At 35.8% G+C, this 8,439-nt stretch overlaps 1 long non-coding RNA gene across 1 annotated transcript in view; it reads left to right on the forward strand.

Moving 5' to 3' along the window:
- Positions 1-6,863, forward strand: part of LOC131383775 (uncharacterized) — a 70,173-nt gene extending 63,310 nt beyond the window's left edge. Inside the window, exons 3-4 of the long non-coding RNA XR_009214041.1 lie at positions 6,315-6,403; positions 6,560-6,863. This is a non-coding gene — a long non-coding RNA (uncharacterized LOC131383775). The remainder of the gene's footprint in view (positions 1-6,314; positions 6,404-6,559) is intronic.
- Positions 6,864-8,439: the final 1,576 nt, after the last annotated feature.

Consider the following 8,439-nt stretch of genomic DNA (forward strand, 5'->3'; position numbering starts at 1 on the left):
TTTTGTCCACTTTTTAATTGGATTATTTGTTTTTTGCTTGTTGATTTGTTTAAGTTACTCATAGATTCTGGATATTTGACCTTTGTCAGATGCATGGTTTGCAAATATTTTCTTCCATTCTGTAAGTTGTTGGTTTACTCCCTTGATAGTTTCTCTTGCTTTGTAGAAGCTCTTTAGTTTAATTATGTCCAACTTACCATTTTTTGTTTTTGTTGCCATTGCTTTTGAGGACTTAGCGATAAATTCTTTGCCAAGGAAAATATCAAAGAGGATATTTCCTAGGTTTTCTTCTAGTTTTTCTACTTTGAGTCTAACATTTAAGTCTTTAGTGCATCTTGAGGTAATTTTTGTATATGATGATGGGTAGGGGTCCAGTTTCATTTTTCTGCATATGGCTAGCCAGTTATCCCAGTACCATTTATTGAAGAGGGAATCTTTTCCCCATTGCCTATTTTTCTCTACTTTGTCAAAGATGAGGTGGTTGTAGGTTTGTAGATTTATTTCTGGGCTCTCTATTCTGTTCCATTTGTCTATGTGTCTGTTTTTGTACCAGTACCATAATGTCTTGGTTACAGTAGCCTTGTAGTATAGTTTGAAGTCAGGTAACATGATACTTCTGGCTTTGTTCTTGTTGCTTAGGATTGCTTTGTCTATTCAAGTATTCATTGTATCCATATGAATTTTAGAAAAACCCTTTTCTAAATCTGTGAAAAATGATGTTGGTAGTTTGATAGGAACAGCATTGAATCTGTAAATTGCTTTAGACAGTATGACCACTTTAACAATATTGATTCTTTCTATCCATGAGCATGGAATGTTTTTCCATTTATTTGTGTCATCTCTGATTTCTTCCAGCATTGTTTTGTAATTATTATTCCAGTGTCTCTTACCTCCTTGATTAACTGTATTCCTTTCATTCTTTTTATGTCTATTGTATGTGAGATTGCATTCTTAATTTAGCTTTCAGCTTGAATGATTTTGTATCCTGAAACATTGCTGAAGTTGTTTATCATACCTAGGAGACTTTTGTCAGAGATTTTAGGGCTTTTTAAGTATAGAATCATATTAGCAAAGAGATATAGTTTGACTTCCTCCTATCCTGCTTGGATGCCTTGTATTTCTTTCTCTTGCCCAAATGCTCTGGCTAGGACTACCAGTACTATATTGAATAGGAGCGGGGAGTGAGCATCCTAGTCTTGTTCCAGTCTTCGAGAGGAAAGCTTCCATCTTTTGCCTGTTTAGTGTGATGCTGGCTGTGGGTTTGTCATAAATGGCTCTTTTTATTTTGACATATGTTCCTTCAATGCCTATTTGTTGAAGGTTTTTCACATGAAGGAATGTTAGATTACATTGAAAGTTTTTTCTGCATCTATTGAGATCATTATATGGTTTTTGTTTTTAATTCTGTTTTTGTGATGAATGACATTTATTGATTTATATTTGTTGAACCAACCTTGCATCCCAGGAATACAGCCTACTTGATCACAGTGAATGTTTTGTTGTGCTGCTGGATTGGGTTTTGCTAATATTTTGTTGAGAATTTTTACATCTATGTTCATCAGGGATACTGGCCTAAAGTTTTCTTCTTTTGTTGTGTCTCTGCCAGGTTTGGTATCAGAATGATGCCAGCCTCACAGGATGAGTTAGAAAGAAGCCCTTTTCCTCAATTTTTTGAATAGTTTCAGTGGGATTGGTACCAGTTCTTCTTTGCACGTTTGGTAGAATTTGGCTGTGAATCTGTCTGGTCCAGCACTTTTTTTTAGGTTGGTAGGATTTTTTTTTTACTGATTCAATTTCAGAATTCATTATTGGTCTGTTCAGGGTTTTGCTTTCTTCCTAGTTCATTCTTGGGAGGCTGTTTATTTCCAGGAATTTATCCATTTCTCCTAGGTTATCTAGTTTGGGTGCATAGAGGTGTTGGTAATAGTCTCTGAGGATATTTTATATTTCTGTGAGGTTGGCTGTAATGTTACCTTTGTGAATTGTGATCGTGCTTTTTTGGATCATCTCTCTTTTTCTTTGTTAATCTAGCTAGTGGTCTATCAATCTTGTTTATCCTTTCAAAAAAACACTTTTGTTTTGTTGATCTTTTGTATAGATTTTTGCATCTCAGTTTTGTCCAGTTCTGCTCTGATTTTGGTAATTTATTTTCTTCTACTAGCTTTGGGGTTGGTTTGTTTTTGTTTTCACAGTTCCTCTGGGTGCCATGTTAAGTTGTTAACTGGAGATCATTGTAACTTCTTGATGTAGATATTTAGCACTATAAAAGTTTCCTCTTAATACTGTTGTATCCTAAAGAGTCTGGTATAATAAATTGTGTCTCTGTTTTCATTAGTTTCAAAGAATTTTTTGATTTCTGCCTTAATTTTGTTGTTTCCCCATAAGTCATTCAGGAGCAAGTTTTCTAAGTTTCCATATAATTGTTCATTTTGAGAGAGCTTCTTGGTATTGATTTCTATTTTTATTGCATTGTCCTCTGAGAGTGTGGTTGGTGTGATTTCAATTTTTTTGAATTTATTGAGACTTGCTTTATGGCCAAGCATGTGGTTTATCTTAGAGTATGTTCTGTATGTAGAGGCGAAGGATGTATATTCTTTAGTTGTTGGGTGGAGTGAGTTCTGTGGATGTCTATTAGTTCCTGCTGGTCAAGTATTGAGTTTAAGTTCAGAACTTTTGTTATTAGATCATTTTAGAATAGAATTTTCAACCTTTTTGGTTTCAGAAGAGCTTTACAGTCTTAGCAATTATTGAGTCCCCACAGAGCTTTATAATTGTGTATATCTGAAAATTTTTGCCATATAGCCTTTAAGAACCTTAAAGGTATTTATTAATTCATTAAAAAGTAAAGCCTTTGCATGTGAACATTTGTAGAATAAATAACTGTATATGAAGAGCAAATAATTTAGTGGGAAGTGTAGCATTGTTTAAAATTTTTGCAATCCTCTTTAATGTATAGATGAACGCAAGACAGGCAAATTCTCATATTTGCTTCTGTGTTCAGTCTGGAAAACTCTTTTGTACATTACTCAGAGTAAATGAGAATCAAAAAGCCAAATGACATATAATTATTATTACAAAAGTGATCTTTACCTCACCAATGCCCTGAAATGGCTTCAAGGACCTCCGGGGGTCCCAGATTATATTTGAGAACCACTGGCTTAAAGTGTTACAAGAACATAGTTTGAGAATTATTAGGTTAAAGATCTTGTCTGGGGAGTGGTAACAGAGGATCAAAATAAATGCTTAGTGCTGATAAAACTGGGGTTGAAGTAGTAAGCCTCAGTCTAAATTGGGTAAGGAAGGAAAATAAATCAGAGAGAATCTATCAGAATTATACAGGTGAGGGCATCCTGAAGACCCAGCTAAAATGCAAAGAACATTAGTTAATTATGTCCGTGAAGGCATTGCTGAGCTAGAGAGACAATGCCATTCATAGCCAGGATAGTTGCCAAGATGTAAGAGCCTGAACCAAGGCCTGTTGTGGATTATAGCAACAGGAATCAAAAGCAAGTAGTGAGGATAAAACACAAGGGAAATAGGGCAGTTCGGGAAGCTGCATTTCTGCAATTTTGACTGCATTCTGTATGGGCCCAGCATCTTAAATATGATGTATCACATTGAACACTGAGAAAATTGAAGCAGTTCAAGTGGTAGGAATTATTCCGCAAAATTATTTTTAATGAGTAAGGTTTAATGATTTTCTTTAGTAATCTAAATGATGTAGAAATACTGCATGACTGCAATTCATAATGTGTTGTGACCTTTTTTTCTTCTGAAGCTTCCAACCAGATGACTCAAAGAAAAGGTTTTGAGTTGTTCCAGTTTTGTAAAAGGTTTTGAGTTGTTGCAGTTTGTCCAAATTACCCCAAGAAAAGAGTCACCATGAATGGTGAATCGAGTTATGCATTGCACAAAAGCCAAGGCCATGAGATGAGGGACAGCTGAAGCTCTCTTCTTGCTCTGCTTACCAAGTTGTATACCCTCAGGGTTGTTGTCACTCTGAGACTGGCTTTTCTAATCCCATGCTCAAAGTTGGGGAATTTTTCTAATTTTTGAAAATATATCACAGGGGCAACCTGTAGCCCAACATTAGAGAATTGTTTTCAAGGTTGAACAGCATGATGGTGTTTCAGTAACCAATGTTATCTATTTTTCCTGTAGGAAAAAAAAAATCCCCAGAGCAAAGTTACCATCACAGAACAATATAATTATTGTGTTAAAAAACAAAAACACATGAGGAGTTGATGGTAGAAGCAGAGCATTAGCTGCAATCTATAACTGCTTGTTCTGTAATTTGTCATCAATATCTGGATTTATACAGCTAAAAGATCACCTAATTAGAAATTCAGCAGGACTAGCACCTTTGGTGGAACTTGAAGTAATATGTTGAACAGTAAGACAGCTGTGAAACCTTGATGACCAGTCTCCTCCATCATTTGCCTAACATTTATATGTGCAAACCTCTTCCTTGAGCTAGGATGAGTGAGGATCCAGTTTCAGAAGTGAGAGTATGTAGAATTTGTGCACTGGAAATAATTTCCACAAAGCTATGACTGTGGTGGCTGAAGTATGAAGTTGAACTAAGAGCACTTGCCATCATTTGAGCAGTCTAATTTCTTTTCTAGAATTATTGCCCAAATTAATAAGAATTCTTGATTATTTTCCATGTGTGACAGTCTTTTATGTGTGCATACGTGTGTGTTTGCATTATGTATGTACATATTTATGCATATAGTCTTCCCAGTACAGCATCCTTTCTTTGGTAGGTGGAGAAAGATTTGCTCTTTTCCTAATCTAGCTAATTTGAGAGGAATTGTGAGGGCAAGCCTACCTCTCACTAATGAAGACGTAGGTCCACGACCGATGCTGGCTAATCTCTGATATTAAAATACCTAAAACTGGCTGGGCATGGTGGCTCATGCCTGAAATCCTAGTAATTTGGGAGGGTGAGTGGGGAGGCTCTCAGGAGTTTGAGACCAACCTGGGCAAAAATGTCGTAAACATCTTTACAAAAAAAATTAAAAATTAGCCAGGCATGGTGGTGCATGCCTGTAGTCCTAGCTACTTGAGTGGCTGAGGTGGGAAGATCACTTAAGCTCAGCAGGTCAAGGTGACATTGAGCCATGAAGGTGCCACTGCTCTCCAGCATGGGTGACAAAGTGAGACCCTGTCTCAAAAAATAAATACATAAAAATAAAATAAAATACTTAAAACTATTCTGATTTTAGTCTGCCCTGAGATTTGGTTTTCAGCTGTTCCTTTGATTCTGTGAGCTACACATTTATTTTCTAATAAGTTCTTTTTTTCCCTTAATTGGTTTCTGTTGATTCCAGCCAAAGACATCTAACAAAATTAGATATGGAAACTGAATTCTAGGTCATGACCCCCAAGAAAATGTGAGCTATCTGGATTTGGTGTTTGGCTGACATGGGGTAAATATAGTAAAAATTATGCTTATATTCTGGAATGAAAGAATAGCTGCTCATGTTTTACCATGGCAATAGGGGTAAGCAGTCTATCAAGTCTGTTCCCCCGGACCCATGTGCTCACTCATGATGCCACTTTCTGGGATAGGATGCTATTCCAATAGGCCAACTTAAAGGGGATAAGGAATGTCAGACAGTGGGGTGGAATATTTGATCTTGGTGGTGTTGGATAACTTAAAGCTAGAGAATCCAAGCTCACATTGTGAAATGCTCACTCAGGACATAGAATAAAACTATTGACCTTCCTGTGACAATGCTAAACTAAATACCTTATTGACTATAGCAGTTGGTCAGAGATCACTGAAAATCAATTGGGAGATTGATTTTTTTTTTTTTTTTTGAGTTGCTGAATTTGAGCAGCCTTTGGATTGACAGCTCTGCCAAGTATTTTAAGTTAAAGAACCCTGATCAAATAAAAGTGAGATTTTGATACCTGAAATAATGAAATCTCAGAGGATTTTGAAGGCTTGGAGAAACCTGGACTAGTTAATCCATTTGAAATAATTTTCTTTCCTCCTCTATGCTTCTCTTGAAAGAGAGCTGAAACTTCCAGTAGTGCCTTATTGCTTCTAAGTACACAGGGTTTTTAAAAAATCAATTTTGCTTAGGCAGTAAAATGAAAAAATCAGAGTAAAAATATTATAGAAATTCATGAATTTAAAGTGCTGAGGGAACGCATATAGAAATGGATATTGTGAGTCCTTAACTAAGGATGATAAAACATAATTTTGGATTAAACTGAATTTTTATATGGATGAATCCATTATAGTTTCTGTATCTAATGTTGTAGCTCTATTTAGATATACATATTTTCTATGTCTTTACTAGAACCTCAGCTGAACTGGGACCTTGAATAGCAAGACAGACCAGAAAAATATTGGCACAATTTAGAAGGCCAACTTGAAAGATTATGACAGGTAGAAATGCCAGATTGAATCTCCCACGCTTTCAAAAAAAACCCCTAAAAAAACCCCTATGTCATTTCAGTGCCCCCAAACTTCTCTTCAAAAGAATAGGTTGATGAGAAAAACATTAGACCCTTTAAAAACAAGTTTTCTGGTTTTTCATTCTAGGCCAGAAATTCTACTTCAAAAGGCAGCGGTTACATTGTACCAAATGGGTCTCTATGCTGTCATCCAAGTTGGGAAGAGCCTGGTGTGCAGAGCCTAGATACTGGCAAATGAGGGCAGAGGGTAGGAGGAGGTAACATTTCAGGATAAACAATAGATTTCTCTGTTTTATATTTTATTCTTGTCAAGAATATTTATGAAACTTGCTGAAAATGCAGATTCTTGGACACTGTGCATCTGAATTATTTAGAAAAAAGAGTAAGAAATTACATTTACATTAAAAATGTTGAACTGATAAGAAAAGAAACATTTACGCTTTGGCCAGTATTTTTTTGCTGCTGACTTGTTCTGAATGTAAAATAAGATTGTCCTCTCTTCACTTCATCTCTGAACTCCTATAATACTTAGCACACTATTAGAGTTACGAATTGTTAGCTATGGTGTGTGTGTGTGTGTGTGTGTGTGTGTGTTTTGCTTTTATATTTCAATCCAGATTATAATATCTAAGAGAGCAGAGGCAAGTTATTCTTTGCTTAGTGCTCAGGTGAGCCCAAAATAGGGCTGGATATATTGAGGCAAATGAACACAGAATATATCTTATTCACTTAAAAGAAAATCCTCTAACTGTCCATTTTGTCATGTTCATTCTATATTCTTAAATTTGAAAAGTAGTACCTGACATCAAATTCCATATAAGGTAAATTATTAGTCAATTATATCCATTGCTATGATTGCAAACAATGAGAGACTCATTACTGCAAATTGTTTTCAATAGTAAGGTGACAATGGCTGAAGTTGGAAGTAATGTACAACTCAAGTAAAGAGAAAGAATACAGATGGTGTCAATGACACAGCAAATCAGCACGAAAGACATAAGATAAAATGCTCTTTGATTTTTTTCAGCGTGGAATTTCCTATTGTGAGCAGTGCATTGGTGACAGACATTTTAGGTAAACTGACATATTAAATGTATGCTTCATCCACCTGACTTTGCATGAAGAATATGCAGTCTTTCAAAATAGGCTAAAATACTACATTTTCAACTTAGTCAATTTTGTCACCTAAAGAATGTTCCTTTTTTTATTTCCAACAGTATTTTCTCACATTTTCTTATCTTCCCAATAGATGACTGGCCCTGGAACCTAGAAATAAAAATGGTCAATTCCTCTATCTCAAAGAGCTTATAACAAAACAATGTTAACTTTCCATGTCTAGAGACTGTGTTCATGAGTAGGTTTCTGACACCACATTGAAAGAATACAGAGCTTAACATTAAATAATTATTAACATGTTCATTGTGAAACTGCCTTTTCCAAAATTATGACAGTGAGAGAAATCTAACACAGCTGGCTCCATCTTGCTACTAACCTCACAGGCTAACTGTTCTTGCTCATTCCTGGGTATAAGCTAAGACAACTATGGGAGGAATTGGTTTACAGTTTAACTTTAAAACAAGATGATAAGAGTCCCTTCCTGAAACTAACCCCTCCTTGCTCAGGGACCAAAACTGCCTTTGTAAACCTAATAAATTGCCCACAATGTGAGAATTATGGTAGGGGCCTAAATTCTGTTAGAATGTAGGCATAGTTAAATTCTAACCAGTCATTGTTTTATAATTTGTCTTTTTATAACTGCTTACTGCTCAGGTGTCATGTAGCTGGAGGTAACTTCCCCAATTGGTCCTTTATATAATATCACTATTGTCAAACCTAAGACTAATGTTTGAGATATTTTTCAGACTTTTGCATTCTGGTGACCAACTAACTCCACTTGGACCTGTGACTCATACCAAGAAACAGACTCAAAAGGTCCTCTGTCCCCCGCCCAGAAATAGACTCAGTGCATGAAGACAGCTTTGACATTCCCATGATTTCATCTTCAAC

Source organism: Hylobates moloch, unplaced genomic scaffold (assembly GCF_009828535.3).
Source record: "Hylobates moloch isolate HMO894 unplaced genomic scaffold, HMol_V3 SCAFFOLD_6, whole genome shotgun sequence".
Taxonomy (NCBI): Eukaryota; Metazoa; Chordata; class Mammalia; order Primates; family Hylobatidae; genus Hylobates; species Hylobates moloch.